The sequence below is a fragment of the Neofelis nebulosa genome, chromosome 1, assembly GCF_028018385.1.
Source record: "Neofelis nebulosa isolate mNeoNeb1 chromosome 1, mNeoNeb1.pri, whole genome shotgun sequence".
NCBI classification, from domain to species: Eukaryota; Metazoa; Chordata; class Mammalia; order Carnivora; family Felidae; genus Neofelis; species Neofelis nebulosa.
This window is the reverse complement of record NC_080782.1, coordinates 87,131,717-87,152,949: the sequence shown is the minus strand read 5'-3', so window position 1 is coordinate 87,152,949 and position 21,233 is coordinate 87,131,717. Positions and strand designations below refer to the sequence as shown.

At 37.6% G+C, this 21,233-nt stretch overlaps 1 long non-coding RNA gene across 2 annotated transcripts; it reads left to right on the top strand.

Annotated features, from left to right (window-relative positions):
- The first annotated feature begins 59 nt into the window (after positions 1–59).
- LOC131510259 (uncharacterized) lies at positions 60–18,505 on the top strand. 2 transcript variants are annotated; one of them, XR_009260968.1, is made up of 5 exons: positions 60–275; positions 2,052–2,195; positions 14,382–14,480; positions 14,876–14,938; positions 18,241–18,505. It is a non-coding gene; the product is annotated as an uncharacterized LOC131510259 (long non-coding RNA). The 2 variants fall into 2 exon arrangements; XR_009260967.1 differs by lacking the exon at positions 18,241–18,505 and having other exon boundaries at positions 14,876–17,054.
- The last annotated feature ends 2,728 nt before the right edge of the window (positions 18,506–21,233 follow it).

Below are 21,233 nucleotides of genomic sequence, written 5' to 3'. Positions count from 1 at the left end.
CCGCGGGGGCGGGGTCCGAGTTCCAGCTCCGCCCATATCTCCTCTCCTTCGGCCCCTACCCCGCCCCTCACCCTCCGTGATTGTAGCTCCGAGGGCCAACCCCGCTGGTTAACCCGGTGATCGGGAGCTACCTGCCCGCTGCGCCTTTGTCCTTCGTGCACACAGTGCTGGCAAAGACTGTCTAGAAAATACCCAGGGGTGGGAGTCGGGAGGAGAGAGATGCTTAAGGATATGACGGGCACTGTTAAGCGTTTCTTCATGCTCTGCATCTGGAGGTTTGTCTAGGGTGGAGAAGGTCGCCCAAAACCTTAGTATTGACATCCATGTTTTGGAAAATTGTACTGTGCTTATTACTTTTCATGCGGAAGCTTCTAGACTTTTGCAGAAGAGACAAAATACTGGAGAGAAGTCCTTGGTTGGCGGGGTAGGGTTGCCTCAGTCTTTGTATTGATAGGTGAGGAAAGTGGGCCACCTAGAGTCAGGCCCCGGAAAATGTTTGCCCTCAGGCTTTGGTTCTCAGCTTGTTATTCTCAAGGAGTCAAGGCTGTGTACAAATTGTAACTTTGTTTTGAAAATTAACTAAAAGTCACTGGTAGTCACTGTTGGGGTCTATGAGATACAGTTTGTTAAATCACAAACTCCTTACTTAATATATTATTTTTCTCAAATTTGCTAAATGAGTATGATAATGTGTTTGAATTTATGTAAATGACTGTAAAGCATTTTAGTGATATGCCTCCTGTTTCCCAAAGTTAACGTTACAGACTTTGCCCTTTGATGACCATGCTGTCTTATGACAATGTACGTGTTCGACCCAAACAGCTGGGATGCAGGGCGCAGAGCACTTCTTTTCAGAATGTCTGAATATTTATGCATCATGAAGACCTTGAAGCTGTGTTTTAAATTACTTTCAAAGAGTGTTTTTGTTTTCTGGGAAGTGTGTTCAGTAAAGGTTAGGAATTCTGCACTGCAATATTTTTCTTTTATTTGAGGAGGTAGACACTGCGGTCCACAATGCTACAAAAAGAACTGCAGGAGAAGACTTTTTTTTTTTTTTTTTTTAAGTTTGTCAGAGCTGTTCTGTGTGCTGTTGCCCTTGTGACACCCGTCTGTAACCATTTATCACTGAGACATTTTCTCATCAGTAGACAAAAGATATATTCCCTACTTGATATGTAGGGCTTCAGCTGCTCAGCCTTCATGAATGTTAATGTGAATACAACCTTCTTTCTGCGTGTAGGTTACTTTTCTTATTTTAATGTCAATAGGCAGTGGAATCCATGTGAGAGCCTAAGTGATAGAATTTCAAGCACTTCTACAACACTGCTACCTGTTTTCTTTCTATAAATATTTTTTCAATGATATCTGCGTGTTCTTGAATCAATATTTATGTTTAACAAAAGTGCAGTTATTGAACTTTATATAAAGACAATAATAGAACTATATTTTATTATTAAAATATACAAAGGAAGCAGTTAGCCATGAATTTTGGCCACGTTCCAAAAAGCTGGCCAGTAGGAACAAGTACTTTGTCTTTGAGAAAAAGGATGTCCCCACAGCTGAGCAAAGCCAAAGGGATTTTCAGTTTTTGAGATCTCATCTGACACAGTTTTCATTAGACGGCTGCAGATGAAAGAATATTTAGTTTTTAGGAATGTGTGTTTCTGTCACTAGCATTCAAGTTTTGTGATTTGCTCCAGAATAAAAACAGTATTGTAATGAGAGTATAAGTTGATGCAGCTGGCTGAGAGTGGTACTTGGTAATATCTATCAAAGTTAAAAATGCAATTGACTGAACTATTAAATGGCTAGGTAATTACCTTGGATTCACTTACACGTACATACATATAAAATGTAATAGATATGTTCAGGAATGTTTACTACAGTCATAGCCAAAAATCTGAAAATATTCTAAATGTTCATCAGTAGCAGACTGGATACTTCTGATACATTTATATATCAGAATATTGTAATGTTATGCTTTTAATGTTTAATTCCAACAAATGCAATTAATCTATATTTTCTGATTTATTTCTTCATTTACCTAATAGATTTTCATTAGAGGAAAAGTATATGCGAGACCTTTATTCAAGCCATTGGGGATACAGTGTTTAAGAAGACTGTTTCCTTACTCACAAAGCTTCCATGTCTAGACACGTGGAAAAATCTCCAAAATGTATTTTAAAGAGAAAAAGGTAAGTTACATATAAGAGGTATGATGTTATTCCTTTGGAATAGAATTTATATGTATACTCCCCCCCCCCCCCCCCCACACACACACACACTCATGTATCTATGCAGGGAGATACATTTAATCTTTCTTTCTGGAATGTTATTGAAGGAATTTTGAACAGTGGTTAAAAAGGACTAGATGTGGCAGGAGAATAAGAAGACTCTTCCTTTTCTTCTTAGCCCTCTCTATATAGATTAAATTTTTATTACCACGTGATTTTATTTTATTAAACAATATTAAGACTGAACACATTTTATTATTGAATAACTGGACTTGTTTTATCTACATTTAACCAATAATCAACTATCCAACTCTTAATCACTCCAGAGTCTGTTTGTACTTTTATTTTCAAATAATAAGTGCCTGGAAAAAAGAACCAGATCAAGTCACTTAGTAATCAAAAAATGAGGGGCACCTGGGTGGCTCAGTCGGTTAAGCATCCGACTTTGGCTCAGGTCATGATCTCTCTGTTCGTAGGTTCGAACTCCGTGTCAGGCTCTGTGCTGACAGCTCAGAGCCAGAAACCTGCTTCAGATTCTGTGTCTCCCTCTCTCTTTCTGTCCATCCCCTGCTCACTCTCTGTCTCTCAAAAATAAATAAATGTTAAAAAAAAAAAAATTTTAATGAAAGGCAGGGCACCTGAGTGGCTCAGTTGGTTAGTGTCCAGTTCTTAGTTTCAGCTCAGGTCATGTTCTCACACTTCATAGGTTCGAGCCCCGTATTGGGCTCTGCGTTCATAGTGTGCAGCCTGCTTGGGATTCTCTCTCTCCCTCTCTCTCTCTCTCTCTCTCTGCCCCTCCCCGACTCGTGCTCTTGCTCTGTCACAAAACAAACTTTTTTTTTTAAAGGAGACTTTTAAAAAAGTAAATAAAAAATAAATGAAAGTTAACAGAACACTGAATTATTTTTACTTTTTTTTTTTTTTTCTCTCTGGCAGATTTCTTTCATCCCTGCTTTTACTGTCTGCTCCTTCCTATGTCCTTTTATCAACCTTTCTTTTTAATTCTACTTTCTAGAAGCAAATCTGAAAAAGACCTCTGTACACTAAGGAAATACTTCAACTCAGATGAATTTAAAACTATATTCTGGGATGAAACTTAAAAAAAAATCCTGTCGTCTCTCATCATTATGTATATATGTGGTGGTGGTGGTTTGTGTGTGTGTGTGTATACATATATTTGAATCTGTATATATAGAATCCATATAGAGAGTAAATATTGTGTCTCTTCTCTAGAAGTCTTGGAGAAAAAACAAAGCGCATGATTTAGATATGTTTTGCTAGAGATGAACCAGATGACCTTTCTAGTTGGCATGCACCCTATGATTTTAAAATATAGTGATTATTGGGGCGCCACGGTGGCTCAATCGGTTAAGCATCTGACTTCAGCTCAGGTCTTGATCTCACAGTTTGTGGGTTTGAGCCTCCCCCACCCCCATAGGGCTCTGTGCTGACAGCTCAGAGCCTGGAACCTGATTCTAATTCTGTGTCTCCTTCTCCCTCTGCCCCTTCCCTACTGGCTCTCTCTTGCTCTCTCTCTCTCTCTCAAAAATAAAGAAACATTAAAAAAAATTTTTTAAACATAGTGGTTATTATAATCACAGCTCTGCCATACTGCAGTTGAAAGAAGAGTCAAGGGTACTTCATGAATCCAGAGTTGCTTATAAATGTTAGTAAGTAATTCAGGAATATTAAATATGACTTGAAAACAAGCATTCTGGGGCGCCTGGGTAGCTCAGTCACTTAGGCACCTGACTTCAGCTCAGGTCATGATCTCACTGTTCGTGAGTTTGAGGTCCATGTTTGGTTCTGTGCTGAGAGCTCAGAGCCTGGAGCATGCTTTGGATTCTGTGCCTCCCTCTCTCTCTGCCCCTCCCCCACTCACTCTCTGTCTCTCTGTCTCTCTCTCAAAAATAAACATTAAAAAAAGAAAGAAAGAAAACAAGCTTTCCAATCCCTCTGTCCATACAGGCATTACTATATGAAAACTAGTCTCACAAATACTATTCTTAAGTTCATTAGCTAAGTAGTTGGTACACATAAAAATGAAGGGTTGTGTGTTTATAATCCAATAGACTGTAACTTAAATGCTTTGTTTCCCATAATCTTTACAATCTCTATGGTTACATAAGTAAATTGGTGCAGGTGAATGCCCTAGAAGCTGTAACCTAGAAGCTTGCTATTGTGCCTACTCCTCCAAAGACCTAAATGGTCAGACAGAATTCAATTAAGCCCACTTCACCAAAAGAAAACATTAAAAGGATGAACCAGTCTATGGAATTGGGTGAGAGCAAAAGGTGATTATCCAAAGTGGAGAGTAAGGCAAAATAGAGTCCAGATGGTGGACATCCAGTTAGATTTCTTAGATGTTCAATAGTGTGCTCATGGAGTCAGGAAGATTAGGGGGTAGGAAAACACAAGAGGAGAATTGAAGAGGCAACAATGTCTTTCCATTCTAGTCTGCTTCTCTCCCAGTGGGTAGAGACCACTTCTTGACAATTGTCAGCTTGACCAACAATACCTGAAAAACCAAACTAGAGGTTCAAAAGCAAAACTTTCATTCCCATATAAAGAATCATAGAACAGGGGCATCTGGGTGACTCAGTTTGTTAAGCATCCCGCTCTTGATTTTGGCTCGTTCATGATCCCAGGGTCATGGGATCATCAAGCCCCACATTGGGCTCCTATACTGGGTGTGGAGCCTGCTTGAGATTCTCTCTCTCTCTCTCTCTCTCTCTCTCTCTCTATCTATCTCTCTTTGTCCCTCTCCTCAGCTTTTGTGCTCTCTCTCTCCAAAATTAAAAAAATAATAATAAAATTAAAATTAAAAAGAATCATAGAGCAGTAAACTGAAGTAGTGCTTATCTGACAGTATAGATATTACTGTCAGATATAGATATATATTATACTATAGATAAATATTACATCTATTTACTTGACAAATAATAATTACGTACCTACTGTGTTTAAGGTACTGTTTTAAGCCCTGGGAATATGTGCCCAAACAAGTCCAAATCATTGCTCTCATGGAGCTTATATTTTTGTGGTAGAAGACAGAGAAGAATAAGATGAATAAATGAAACACTGGTACGTTGGATGGTGATAAATGAATGGGGAAAAATTTAGTAGGGAAGGAGGTTGGAGTGTTCTAGGTGAGGGGAACTTGTGTTTGTGATAGGGTGGGTGAGAAAAGGCCTGATTAAAAAGGGCTGAAGAAAGTATGTGAGCCATGTTGGTACCTAGAAGAACCTGCTAGTCAGAGGGAACAACCAAGTAAGTACCACTTTCCTGAGAGGAAGTGTGCCTTGTGTATTGGCAAAATAGCAAGAAGACCATCAGGGCTCAAGTGGATTGCACAAGGTGGGAGAGCAGCCAGAGACGAAGTTAAGAAGGAGCAAAATTGGCTGAGAATGTGTGTGCCATTACAGGACTCAGACTTTCACTCTGAGGAAGAATGGGAAACCATGCATGGGAGGGTTTTGAGCAGAGGAGAACATTATTTACCTTCAAAAAGGATCACTTAGGAGGCCTAGGGTGGAAGCAGGGAGATCAGTTAGGCTACTGCAGTAACTCAGGCAAGAGGGAGGTTGCCTTGAATCAGAAAGAATGTCAACTTCATCCAACTGATTCGGATTAAATACATTTGGTTTAAAAATATTTTTGCAAAGGATCTAAATTTAGGAGGTTGTGCAATTTTGATTTTAAAGATATTTTTCATTGGTTTCTTCTTGCATACTTTGATTAGTGAGTCTGTCCTTAGGGTCTCTTTTCCCACCATTAATTCTGAATAAGCCAGATTTATCACCTTAACAATTGTTGGATCTAAATAAAGTTTTCCTTTTCCCTCTTCACCATGTTTTCATTTATTTACAGTTAAGGTTGAGCTGTTCCCCACCCCACTTCCAACCCACCCCCGCCCTTTTTTTCCCAAGCTTTAATCCTATCTGGCTTCTAAATCCCTTCAGAATTATTTGAAGCAAAGGATGCCTGCTGACTTCAAAGAGTATTTCACACTTGGATTTACTTGGTGGGGTATATAGCAAGAGTAGTGAAACCTTTCTTCCTTTCTATGCAGAATAGTGTGTTTGGCAATAATATATGCTAATCAGTGAGCAGTCTGCTAAGAAGAAATGCACTGAAACATTTTTTATTTGTTGTTTTGAAAAGGACCTATTTTCCTTTGCAGTACTTTTCAATTATAAATCTAATCTGTTATTTTGAAGGAGAATCAATGTGTATTAATAGAAACTCGATTAACTTTCCTTTCATTACCTTTTTCTTAAGGTCGTACTAGAGATTTGGTTATCTATAGCATAATATAATGTAAATGAATACTTGACTTGTATGGATTTCACTCATTTCATTGAAAAATAAATATTTAAAATATTTTTTACTGTTTTTTAAATTTATTTTTGAGAGAGAGACAGAGGCAGTACGAGTGAGGGAGGGGCAGAGGGAGAGAGGGAGACACGGAATCCAAAGAAAGCTCCAGGCTCTGTACTGACAGCTCAGCTGTCTGTGCTGTGAACACAGAGCCCAACACAGGCTGGAACTTGTGAACCGCGAGATCATTCATGACGTGAGCTGAAGTCAGACACTTAACAGACTGAGCAACCCAGTCACCCTGAAAAATAAATATTTTAGTACACCAGGCCTCAAAAGAAAATTCCTGGGTGTTTTTTTTTTTTTTTTTCGGCATTGTGAAAAACAATTTTTATAGGCTTTATAGTTAATGGGGATGCAAAAGAAGGCATTAGCTTGAGAAAGAATGATTCTTTGTGTAAAAATATTGTGGTTACTCATAAGGCAAAATCCATAAAACCATTACCTAAACTAGTCTCCTAAAATAGATATGCCAGCCCTTCTACTTTATTTGGTCTTAGCAACTGGATGGAATAGAGTTTGGAAGTGAATGTGATGTGAATAAACAAAAAGCTTTATAGTAAATTATTTTTTCTTCCTGCCTTATCCTACCTTCCATGAACTATATTCACCTTTCTCTTAATGTCTGCCCTTTATCCATTAAAATTCTGGTTTCATCAGAACTGGATGTAGGGCCTGCTGATCCTGGTTGGTTGTGTGTAATGAGAGCACCCAAATGCATTGCTAAGGGATTGGAAAACTTCATCAAGGAAATTATGATAAGAATGGTAACATCTACTTTCAATATTTCTGAAGTCGAGGCAGTCTGTAAAACTGACATTTCAATAGCCATACCAACTATTGTCAAAATGTGGTCTGCCACACTTTTTGTCAAAGTGTGGTCTTGTTAGTTCCTGAGACTCCTTCAAGTCCTCAAGGTCAAAAGTATTTTTGTAATAATTCTAAAAAGTTGTTTGCCTTGCTCACTGTGTCATTATTTGCACTCATAGTGAAACTTTAGCATAAATGAAGGCAGTAGCACCAAACTATATTAGTAGTCATGTATTGCCCAATGCTGCAAACGCATTTAAAAAAAAAAGTTTTCTTGAGAACATTCCTTGATTATTAAATCTCAACCCTTGACTACATTTTTTAAAATTATTCTTTCTGATGAAATGCAAAATATGCATAAATCTCTTTTACTTCATATTAAAATCCAATGGTCGTCTGGAGGAAAAGCTCTTATGCTCTTGTTTAATTCTGGAGCTGAACAACCCATTTTTATCATAGGGCACAACTTTTCTTTTTTTTTTTTTTTTTTTTTTTTTAATTTTATTTTATTATTTTTTTTCAACGTTTTTTATTTATTTTTGGGACAGAGAGAGACAGAGCATGAACGGGGGAGGGGCAGAGAGAGAGGGAGACACAGAATCGGAAACAGGCTCCAGGCTCCGAGCCATCGGCCCAGAGCCTGACGCGGGGCTCGAACTCACGGACCGCGAGATCGTGACCTGGCTGAAGTCGGACGCTTAACCGACTGCGCCACCCAGGCGCCCCAAATAGGGCACAACTTTTAATAGAAAGAATGATTAGCAGAAAAACTGTGGTCAATAAGAATTAGATATATGGTAGCCATTTTCTTGAAAATGAACAGAGTGGGGCGCCTGGGTGGCTCAGTCGGTTGGGCGGCCGACTTTGGCTCAGGTCATGATCTCGCGGTCTGTGAGTTCGAGCCCCGCGTCAGGCTCTGTGCTGACAGCTCGGAGCCTGGAGCCTGTTTCGGATCCTATGCCTCCCTCTCTCTGACCCTCCCCCATTCATGCTCTGTCTCTATCTCAAAAATAAATAAACGTTAAAAAAAAAAATTAAAAAAAAAAAAAGAAAATGAACAGAGTAAGTCAGTTACTTCAAGGAAAACAAGACAGAATTTGCTATCATTGATAAAACTCAAGTTTTATCTCAAGCACCAATTAGATTTTAGAAAACTTTATTGTCTCTATAGGCTTCCCAAAGCTGAAAGAATGTGTGATAAAATTTATGGTGATAATAAGGTGGTTTTTCAAATACCATCAAATGAAATGTGTCAACGCTTGGAAAATCTGCATAATTCAGAGAACCATATTTTCCAAATGTACAATGTTATAAAGTCATGCACAGATAAAAGATCCATTCGAAGTGTGAGTCCAAAGGATATTAACGTGACTAAGCGAAAAATGTTCGATATGCTTCAGATGCCACATTGCAATTAACTTTTAAGAAACTATCATTTACTGAGTCTTGGTATAGTATCAAGAGTGAATATCCACAATTATCTGAAAACCCAATGAAAATCCTTCTCCCTGTCTTAATGTAATATTTATAAGGGTCTGGATATTCTTTATATACTTCAACCAAAACAATATATAGAAACAGATTGAATGTAAAGCAAATATAAGAATCCACCTGTCATTACAGTTAATAAATGCCTTTAGCAAAGTTGCAGGATACAAGATCAACACATAAAAATCTCTGGTATTTCTATACACTAGCAATGAACAACCTGAAAAGAAAATTTAGAAAATAATTCCATTTACAATAGCACCAAAAAAGAATAAATAATTAAGAATATATTCAACCAAGAATATGTAAGCCTTGCTCACAGAAAACTATAAAACAATACTGAAAGAAATAATATTAATAAATGGAAAGACATCCTGTGTTCATGGATTAGAAGACTTAATATTCTTAAGATGGCAATATTGCCCAAAGCAATCTATAGTTTCAATGCAATCTCTATGAAGATCCTAACAGACTTGGAACAGAAATGGAAAAGCTGATCCAAAATACATAACAAAAGGCAAAGGATTCCAACTACTCAAAACAATCTTGAAAAAGCCCCATGTTGGGCTCCATGAGCATGGAGCTGGCTTGAGATTCTCTCTCTCTCTCCCTCTCTCTCTGCCCCTCCCGCACTCATTCCCTCTCTCTCTCTCTCTCTTTCTCGCTCTCTCTCTCTCAATAAATAAGTAAATAAAACCTTTTTAAAAATCTTGAAAAGGAGAGGCAAAGTTGAAGAGTTCACACTTTCAACGTTTACTACAAAACTACACTAATCAAAACAGTTTGGTACTGGCATGAGGAAAGACCTATGTCAAAATGGAAGAAAAATGAGAGCTCAGAAATAAATTTATAGATACGTTGATTTTTGACAAAAGTGCCAAGACCACTCTATAGAGAAAGAATGTCTTCAACAAATGGTGATGGGACAACTCGATATCCATACACAAAAGAATGAAGTTGGACCTGACACCACGTACAAAAAATAACTGAACATGGATCAAAGACCTACATACAAGAGCTAAAACTATAAAAACCTTTTTAAAAAGACATAGGAATAAACCTTCATGATCTGCAATTTGACATGATTTCTAAAGATATGACACAAAAACACAATCAACAAAAGAAAAGGATACATTGGACTTATTTAAAACTAAAACTTTTGGGCATCAAGGACACTATCACGAGAGTGAAAAGACACCCTGCAGAATAGGAGAAAATATTTGTAGATCACACATCTGGTCTAGTATACAGGATATATGAAGAACTCATAACTCAACAACAAAAGGACAAACACTGAATGAAAAAATAGGCCAAGGACTTGAACAGATAGATATTCCTCCAAAGAAAGTATACGAATGGCCAACAAGCATAAGATGCTCAACAGGATTAGTCACTAGAGAAATACAAAACTTCAGTGAGATGCCACTTCACACCAAACAAAATGTGGTGTACACAGACACTCCAAACAGGATGTCGTGTATACGTAAAATCAAATATTACTCAGCCACAAAAAGAAATGAAGTACTGCTATGTGCTCCAACATGGATGGACCTTGAAAACATTACGCTAAGTGAAAGAAGCCAGACATAAAAGGCCACATACTGTATGATTCCATTTATATGTGATATCCAGAATAGGCAAATCCACAGAGACAGAAAGCAGATTAGTTGTTGCCAGGGGCTTGGGGAAGGGAGGAATAGGAAGTGATTACTTAATGGCTACAGGTTTTCCTATTGGAGTGCTGAAAATGTTCTGGTAGTCATGAGAGTTGCATAACACTGTGAACATATTAAACGCCACTGAATTGTATACTTTCAAATGGTACAGATGGTAAGTTTTATGTTATATGTATGTTACCACAGTTACAAAACAAATACAGCTGTAATAAGTAATCAAAGAAATTTGGAAAATGGTAAATGATGGCACTGATGTCACTAAATATTTTTGTTTTGGGAAATACAGTTTTCATAAAAATATATTATTGGGGCGCCTGGGTGGCTCAGTCGGTTGAGCGTCTGACGTCAGCTCAGGTCATGATCTCACAGTCAGTGAGTTCGAGCCCCGCGATATTTTGAATCATTCTTAGATTTAATACTGTAAATATTGATAGCTATTACAACTATAATCCAAAGCTTGAGTCCTCAGTTTTTAAGAGACTAAAGGAGTCCTGACTTTAAAAAATCTGAGAACCCCTTGGGAATGCAAGCTTGTGCAGCCACTCTAGAAAACAGTATGGAGGTTCCTGAAAAAACTAAAAATAGAACTACCATACGACCCAGCAATTGCACTACTAGGCATTTATCCACGGGATACATGGATAAATGTGTTTCGAAGGGACACATGCACCCCCATGTTTATAGCAGCACTATCAACAATAGCCAAAGTATGGAAAGAGCCCAAATGTCCATCGATGGATGAATGGATAAAGAAAATGTTATATATATATATATATATATATATATATATATATATATAACATTTATATATATATATATATAAAACATTTATATATATATAACATTTATATATATATAAAACATTTATATATATATATATAAAACATATACACACACACACACACACACACACACACACACACAAAACGGAGTATTACTCAGCAGTCAAAAAGAATGAAATCTTGCCATTTGCAACTATGTGGATGGAACTGGAGGGTATTATGGTAAGTGAAATTAGAGAAAGACAAAAATCATATGACTTCACTCATATGAAGACTTTAAGAGACAAAACAGATGAACATAAGGGAAGGGAAACAAAAATAATATAAAAATAGGGAGGGGGACAAAACAGAAGAGACTCATAAATATGGAGAACAAACTGAGGGTTACTGGAGGGGTTGTGGGAGGGGGGATGGGCTAAATGGGTAAGGGGCATTAAGGAATCTACTCCTGAAATCATTGTTGCACTATATGCTAACTAATGTGGATGTAAATTTAAAAAAATAAAAAATAAAAAAGACCAAAAAAATCAGTTCAGCAATATTATATAGAATAAAAATTTTTAAATATGAAGAAAAAAATCTGAGAACCCCTAAGCAGTGCTATATGATAAAGCCTCCAAGTTATTTAAGCCAAGTTACAGTGTGAATTCTAAGGTCCAAAGATTTTCTAATATAAGTCCATTGTGAACCTAAGTGTTACAGATTAAAGCAGAACTCGAAAAAAAATATCCTTCTAATCATATTACCACAATGTAAGGTAGAAGGTTGGAAACTAGCTTATTAGTGGGAGACATGGTTTGAACGGAGGAGTGGGGAAGTCAAAGAAAGACAGGTATTTGGGGGGTTGAGAAAGGTGAGCGGTAGGTGAAGAGGATCTTAGGGGAAATTCATGATTCAGTACATTAATTCAATGACAAATGTATAATAATTTTAAACAAGATTTTTCCTATTGTCTAGTTTTCTTTGCTAATACCTAATTTACACTTACAAAATCATTTATTATGCGCCAGGTATTATTCTAAGAGATTTATTATGTGTATGACACTATTATTTTAATTTGTAATATACTATTTTGAGGAATATTTTGAGAATAAGTTACAGATATCTTCACCCCAAATACCTCAGCATATGTCTCCAAAGAACAAAGACATACTTGTACAAAAACACAATATAACCATCACCCAAGTGTAATGCTGATAAAATCTTATTCTCACATATTCAGTTTATATTTAAATAGCCAAGATTGCCCTGATTGTGTTCTTTATCTGGTTTCCTTTTTGTACTTATTTACTTATTTTATTTTATTTTTCATGTTTTTTTTTTAAATGTTTATTTTGAGAGAGAGAGAGAATACAAGCAGGGGAGAAGCAGACAGAGAGTCCCAAGCAGGCTCTGCATTGAATGAGCCACCCAGGAGCCCCTATTTATTTATTTTAAAATGAGACCCAGAATTTAATTAAAGTTTCTGGGTTGAATTAGTTGTCATGCCTCTTTAGTTTTTGGTGGTTTTTGGGTTTTTTTGTTTTTTCCCCAGAAAGTTCCCATGCTCCCCTCTTCCATCTCAGTTTTTGGCCTTATGTGACTGATATTTTTGAAAAATCTAGACTTCAGTCACTTTGCATAGTGCACCTTAATTTGGATTTGTTTGATTATTTCCTCATGATTACATTCAGGGTAAATGTTTTGGGGCAAGAATCCTACATTGGTGATGTTGGGTACTTCTCAGTGCATCGGATCAAAAGGCACACTTGTCTGTTTGCTTCATTATTGATGACCAGGCAACTAAGTACTTAAAGTATTTAATTAAAATTTTTTAAAGTTTATTTATTTTGAGAGAGAACACACACATGGGAAGGGCAGAGAGAAATCCCACACCGTCATGGTGCAAACCTGATGTGGTTCTCAAACTCACGAAACCATGAGATCATGACCTGAGCCCAAACCGAGAGCTGCTCTTTTAATGTATTTAATTTTAAAACAGTGAGGCTGTAAGGCCACCTGGGTGGCTCAGTCAGTTAAGCATCTGACTTTGGCCATAGGTCAAGATCTCACCATTCCTGAGTTTGAGCCCCCAGTTGGTCTCTGTGTTGACAGCTCAGAGCCTGGAGCCTGTTTCCGATTCTGTCTCTCTCTCTCTCTCTCTCTCTCTCTCTGCCCCTCTCCCACTCACACTCTGTGTCTCTCATAAATAAACATTAAAAATTTCTTAAGAAACAATAACCTAGGCTGTGGCTATTGTTGTTACTTTTTACAGATTTCAATATTTTGTACATAAGGACACTGAGACATTAAGTGTCTTGTCTAAGGTCACTTAGCAATAGTAGAGCAGAGTTCTGAACTCAGTGGTTCCAAAATCTGCAAGATTAACCATTTACTACATTGTAAAGAGACTGATAACCAATTTAAAGACTCTTTTTAAAAATTTTTTTAAATGTTTCTTATTTTTTTTTTTAATTTTTTTTTCAACGTTTTTTATTTATTTTTGGGACAGAGAGAGACAGAGCATGAACGGGGGAGGGGCAGAGAGAGAGGGAGACACAGAATCGGAAACAGGCTCCAGGCTCCGAGCCATCGGCCCAGAGCCTGACGCGGGGCTCGAACTCACGGACCGCGAGATCGTGACCTGCCTAAAGTCGGACGCTTAACCGACTGCGCCACCCAGGCGCCCCTCTTATTTATTTTTTGAGAGAGAGAAAGAGACAGAGAACAAGCAGGGGAGAGACAGAGAGAGAGGTAGTCACAGAATCCAAAGCAGGCTCCAGGCCTCAAGCTGTCAGCACAAGAGCCTGATGCAGGGCTGGAACTCATGCACGGATCTTGAGATCATGACCTGAGCTGAAGTAGGATGCTTCACACTGAACCACCCAGGCACCCCAGCAACTTAAAGATTCTTGATTCATTACCTACCTTTAGGGTATATAAGGCTAGGAGATTGGTCTTGAGGCCTGTAGTGAGAATTTTTTTGGAGAGAGCTGTCCTTGTGCTTTGCCTTCTACCTCTCCCACCTCTAGGCAAAAGTGGTGGAGAAACAGAGAATCACTTGGAGAGCTTGACTTGGAGTTTGAGGAATAGAGGAGCTGGTACCCGACTCATCCTGAAAAAGTCAAAAGGTGAGTTTGACCCTGCCCTACAGTTAGAGTAATGACTGTGGAAAGATGTGGTATTCTGAGGGTCAGTTGAAAATGTATCAGACGGGTCTTAATTGTCTAAAGAGACCACAACCAAGAGACCTATCTGGAGGGAGGAAGCAGCCCTGGCTGACTACCAGAAAATAGAGACTGGAAGGTTTAACTACCAGTGGTATGCCCAGGGAAACATAGCCCGTGTCAGGTATCCCCATAGATGAGAGTCTCTAAAGAATTCATTCAGAAAAGAGCCTTTTTTTAACCTCTATCTCCTTGTCTGCTTCTCAACCCTGAAGGAACCATTAAAGAGCATAGTGAAAAGTAGAGGAGTTGGAAGGAGTAGAGAAAATGAGTGACCGTGTCCTCCTTCTTCACTGTAGGCATTATAAACTGGATCGGGCTCAAGCCAAAGAAGAACTGACTCACAAAACTTAAATGGGAGGGTAAGCTTTGCTTTGTACTATCTGACAATGAGACTATTTTTTAATACTGTAACTGAAAATGAATGTGAAACATGGGGCCCACCCAAAATCTCATCCTGGGCACAGAAAAGAATTGTGAACAACGCAGGTTTAATGAGTCAGTGATAAGATAGAACAGAATTGTGTTAATTCAGTAAACTGGCTTCTTAGATATTGAGCCCCTTTCCAGTATTTCCTCCTCAGGTTAATCTTATGTGGAACACGGAAAAAGAACTGCTTTCTTACTCACTACCAGAGTGTCTCTGACCTTTGACTCTGATTTAGGAGACATTGTTCAATGGTTATTGTCCTATGAAATCATGCAGAATTGTATTATGTTCCTTTGTGTGAACTGCAAACAGAACCTTTCCAACTGTTGGGTGGAGTAGATTATCACTGACAACATGAAATTTTTTCAGTAATGCCACTCAGATTCTGCCCCTCCCATGGGAGACAACTGCAATTTGTTTGGATATATATATATATATATATATTTAAAGAAATTTTTTAATGTTTATTTATTACCGAGAAACAGAGTGAGACAGAGTATGAGCATGGGAGGGGCAGAGAGAGGGGGAGACACAGACTCTGAAGCAGGCTCCAGGCTCTGAGCTGTCAGCACTGAGCCCGATGTGGGGCCAGAATTCACAAACTGTGAGATCACGACCTGAGCAGAAGTTGGACCCTTAACCAACTGAGCCACCCAGGTGCCCCACAATTTGTTTGGATATTGATTCTGCTCTGGCTGCTGCGCTCTGGCGTAGAGTGCCTGTCCATTTCTTCATCCCACTTGGAGTGCTGTATATTTCAGTTAGGGATGATATGGGCATCCCTCAGTGGCCTAATTCTTTTTCTCTTTCAACTCAGTCCCATTCTGTGTCTCTTCTTGCCTCCCTCTCTCCTGCTCTTCCTTCTACACTGGTCCCAAGGTGAACTAGCTTCTAATTTTTTTTTGATTTGCCTTCTCTTTCCAGCACTTTCTCTTTAGATCCTGCAGGAAATACAGTGTTTCTGATTGTAGATAGGATGATCATCCATAGGTAGGATTTGCCTCTGGCTTCTAGTTTCATTAGTATCAAGCTTCACTCAGTTCTAGTCCATCAGCCCTAGACCTCCCTCTCCGATCTCCAAGGAAGGATGCCTGACATTTAGCTTGGGATATAGGGATATAGAAGCAGAGTTGGCTGGGGAGGAAAATCCCCCTCCTATCATCATCTCAAATAAGGAAGGGTTTCCCTTGAAGTGCCTCCTGACTGGCTGAGAATAGGCCCAACACACTGACGAGTGAGAAATCTTGGTATATCTAACTTTAAAAAATGTCTTCATTGAGAGGAGAAAAGGGACATTAATTGACTCATGTGTTTATGGATTCATTCCACATGAGGTGGCTAAAAATATTAAATAACTTAAAATTATATAAATCACAAAAAACAATAAAATTAAATAAATGTCTTTTATTCTACTGAGTGATGATGATGAAGAGAACAGGCTATTTGAAATTATGAGGAAAATTATGTATTAGGTTGAATCACACGAAACTGCTGTTATTCAACCATTTTGCCCATGTTTGACCATTTTAACATAAGAAAATATCAATTTCGTGTGGTTCAGCCTAATATTAATGTTTTAAAGACATCTTTGATAGTATTTCTCTGCTGTAAATGCTTTTCCATTTGAATGATAATGTATGTTAGTCCCAGTTCTTCTTTTATATTATTTTCAATTACTTTACACTACCAGTAGAGTGCATTGGGTGCCTGGTGATATCAAAGAAAATTTTTATAATAAAATGTATGCATAGATGCATCTGGTTATGATTTGCTTTTCCTTTTCTCCAATTGCATAATTCGAGTTGATGCTGCATAATTCTTTTTTCCTTTTATTCCATTCCATATGGTGGCAGAACAAGTACCAAAAGATGAATACTTTCAGTACCTTTCATATCAAAGCTGCAGCTTTCACATTCTGTTCTATTGATACTGCATTTTGGCAGCGGATAAAGGAACACAGTTAAAGTCTCTGCTCATAATTGGTTTTATTTGGGAAAGATTTTCTTTGAACTAGTGACCACCCGTGATTTTATAATTATCAGAAATTAACCAGCTCAGCATTTCTTGTAGGAAATACTCACAATGCACTTCCTTGCTTTTTTGAAGAAAAAAAAAGAAAAGCATAAAGAAAAGAAAAACTAAAAAGTATTAGAGAACTCCATTTTGTTTGGGAGTATTCCATGTGGGATTGCTCTAATGGAATGCTAAAGCTGTATTTGTCTGCATGGTACTCTTTCAAGCATGGTCTTAAAAACCTTTTTACTTTCTCAGAACCCTACAAAGAAAAAACTCAAAAAGGAGTTTTCTTTTCTGAAAAGTGAGACAATTCCAGTATAAGTTTTCTGATATGACCTGACTTATGTATAAGCTACAGACAGAGCGTTAAAGCTTTCTGCAGAGTGCTCTTTTTTCTTCTTTTTAGCTACTTTCTTGAGACTTAAACCACATAGCATACAATTCACTCATTTAAAATGTGCCATTCAGCTTTTTATGTATAAGAAAATAAAATTTTAAAAATTGTGGTAAAATAAGTAGAACATAAAATTTGCCATTTTAACCATTTTAAGTGTATAATTCAGTAGCCCTTATTACATTCACAGTGGTGTATAACCATCGCCATTATCTACTTCCAAAATTTTTTCATCACCTTAGGCAGAAACTACAGACAGTACTCTTACATGTCTTTCAGTAGGATTTGAAATTGCCATGGTTGCATTAAATTGTTTAAGAAAGCTTATTGGACATTGGAAAGGTAGAAAATCTGAACTTAAGTCTAAAGCTGATGGCAGAGATGTCTGCATTAAGTGGACCAAGCACCCCTACATATATAAAGTTTGCAAGGCCCTGCATGATGCCCAAACATACCATCAGTCAAACCTCTCTTCCCACTGGGCTTGATTTTCTCACCCATGTGGGAAATAGACAGTGGGAGCTTTGTTTGCAGTGGCTTTGTTTGCTTGCAGCCATTGGTAAAATAAACATTACCTCAGATTGCACAAGTCCTTGGTAGAGTTTGGGGGTCCTGGGAGAGCAGATCCTATAACCCCATACAGATGACTTCATCATGTTATCTGGTGTTGACTCAACCCATTGAGGATAATTGCATTGCAGAATCCTGTGCAGTTCCCAGTAGGACTGGTTTAGATCATGGGATGTTAAATGAAAGACTCCTCTGCTCTGGGAAGAGATCTGAAGGAGAAACACTGAAGAGAAGCTTGCCTTCTCTCATTTTAGGTTGGCCTGATTTGTCACTGAAGCTTTAATGACACTTCAGGAACTCATCGGACAGATCTATACTTATGAAAAGTTCTCACAGTTTCATCTTTGGACAGGATCAGTGAGCTCTGCACTGAATTTAGTGCAGTGATAACTGAAAATAGACCCAGTGAGTGCTTAGATTGAGAAAGCAGGCTCATTTTGTGACCCAAACCACCAGAAACTAAACTTACGTAATTATCAAACTGTCTTTGAAGAAATCTCAGTATTTTCATTTATTTACAATTTTTTTCAATGTTTATTTATTTTTGAGAGAGAGAGAGAGAGCGCGCGTGGGTGGGGGGAGGGGCATAGAGAGAGGGAGACAGAACCTGAAGCAGGCTCCAGGCTCTCGCTCTAGTCTCTAGTCTCTAGGCTCTAGGCTCTCGGCTCTGAGCTGTCAGCACAGAGCCCCACACAGGGCTTGAACTCACAAACCCTGAGATTATGACCTGAGCCGAAGAGGATGCTTAACCGAATGAGCCATCCAGGCACCCTGAAATCTCGGTATTTTTAAGTAGAAAAAGTCAATTTTAGAATTTTATATTTGATGAATGGAGAAAGTATTAGTCAATGGACATTATTAAATAGAAAGATTTAATAGATAACATGCTTATCCTGGTTCTTATTAATTATGCTTCAAGGTGGGATATATATAAATGGAATTTAAAGAATCTTAAATCAAAGATTTAAAGATTTTATATCAAAAGCATTACATCTCTCCTCTCTGCCCTCCTCCCTGACACCTCTCAGGGAATTAGCTATTTGAATTTAGCATTTGGTAAGTTTACTGCAGCCCACAGAATGTTTTTGGAAACTTTAAATTCTTCTTTCACTGTACTGTCAGACATGTAAATACAAGCTTATTACAAGATAATTATGCAAGTAGTGGAAATCTTACAATCTATCCTCATGTGCAGACAGAAATCATAATCTTGGCCTAACTGGAACTCAATGTTAGGAATGAAGGATTTGTTTGCCTCGCCTGCTCCCAAACCTCAAGTAATAAATCTCAAAAGCTTTAATATTGATTCAACAAAATGAATGGCTGAGTCATTTCAGAAGGACTCTGACAAGTGGACAAATGCTGCCATGGTGACATTTTGATATGCAGTGTGGTTACGGCGCTTTGCTGGTTTCCTCCCCCTGCCATTAAAACAAAATGACCAACCATGGGAAGTACCACACACAGCGGGCCTATCCCAGAGGCAACTAAGGAAAGAAAGATTTAATTAGCTGCTCTTAAAGGATTAAAGATTCCATATGCATTCATAGCTGACTTATGGAGAAATTCTTTTTAAAATAGAAAAACTGACAAATATTTCTTGTTAAGAAATACAAACTATTACTAATCTAAAAAAGTCTCGGGTAGCATTTTTGGTGAATGTTTTATAAACAGATTTCTTGAGAAAGAAATATTTTTAACTTCGGAAGTTAAGAATTAAAATATTTCCCACTGGACATAAAATTGTAGTAAATATATTCTTTGCTAAATAATGTAATAAAATATTGCATATGGCCATAATAAAAATAAGATACAATATCTGTAATAAAATACTATTATTGCATATGTTTACAATTTTTAAAGAGATGGGACTATTTGTTACAAAGCAATATGTACACTTGGCTATTACTTGATCTTAATATTCATTTGATGGAGCTATTAACAATACATATGTATGGGTTTCCTTACTAGTATAAAAGAGATCTAGTTATGTTAAAGACAGATACAACCACATTATAGCATGAAGAGAAATGGCTTAAAACTTTTAATGGGAGGGGCGCCTGGGTGGCTCAGTCAGTTAAGCATCTGAGTTCAGCTCAGGTGATGATCTCACAGTCGGTGAATTCGCCCCCTGCGTTGGGCTCTGTGCTGACAGCTCAGAGCTTGGAGCCTGCTTCAGATTCTGTGTCTCCCTCTCTCTCTGCCCCTCCCCTGCTCATGCTCTGTCTCTCTCTGTCTCAAAAATAAATAAAAACATTTTAAAAAATTAAAAAAAATTTTAATGGGAAAAAACTTTAAAATATATAATTATAAATTTATAAATTAATTTATATATAATTACCACTGTGGTGTTGTTGTTATTGGAATGGTTAACTTGGAAGAAAAACCTTCTCAACTGTACTATAATACAGCTAAAAGGAAATAATTTTTTTTATTTTATTTCAATGTTTTTCAGGCAGTTATTAAAATCTTACTATGTACCAGAATTTACTATGTCATTCAATCTGTGCACAATTCTATTTAGTAGGTATCATAAGAATTTCCATTTTATAGACAAGGAAACTGAAGTATGAAAGAGTAATAAATTTATCTAAGTTTGCTCAATTTACCTACACTGTAGTATCTCTTTGCATCATCTGGGCCCAATCATAGGAAAATGCTTTCATTTCTGGTCTTCTACGGCTTTAGAAATAGAAAATGTGCTACTGATTTTACAAAATCTCAGATATGTTTTGTAAATAGACTTCTTCAGGGAAAACATTTTTAATTTAGGAAGGTAAAGATTTAAAAGATTTACAATAGAACATAAAAATTATACTTAATTCATCCTTTGCTTTTTACTTATTAATTTTAGAAAAATTAAATATTGAGATTATAGAGTTTTTTTTAAGTTCTTATTTATTATTTTGAGAGAGACAGAGACAGTGCAAGGGGGGAGGGAATCCCAAGCAGACTCCACACTGTCAGTTCAGGGTCCAATGTGGGGCTTGAACTCATGAAACCATGAGATCATGACCTGAGCAGAAACCAAGAGTCAGTTGCTTAACTGACTGAGCCATTCAGGCACCCCGAGATTATAGAGATTTCTAAAAGGGAGACATAACTAAGTACCAAAAATTAACATTTCTATTTAAAATATTAATTTCAGGGGCGCCTGAGTGGCTCAGTTGGTTAAGCGTCCAACTTCAGCTTAGGTCATGATCTCGAGGTTCTCGAGTTCGAGCCCCATGTCGGGCTCTGTGCTGAC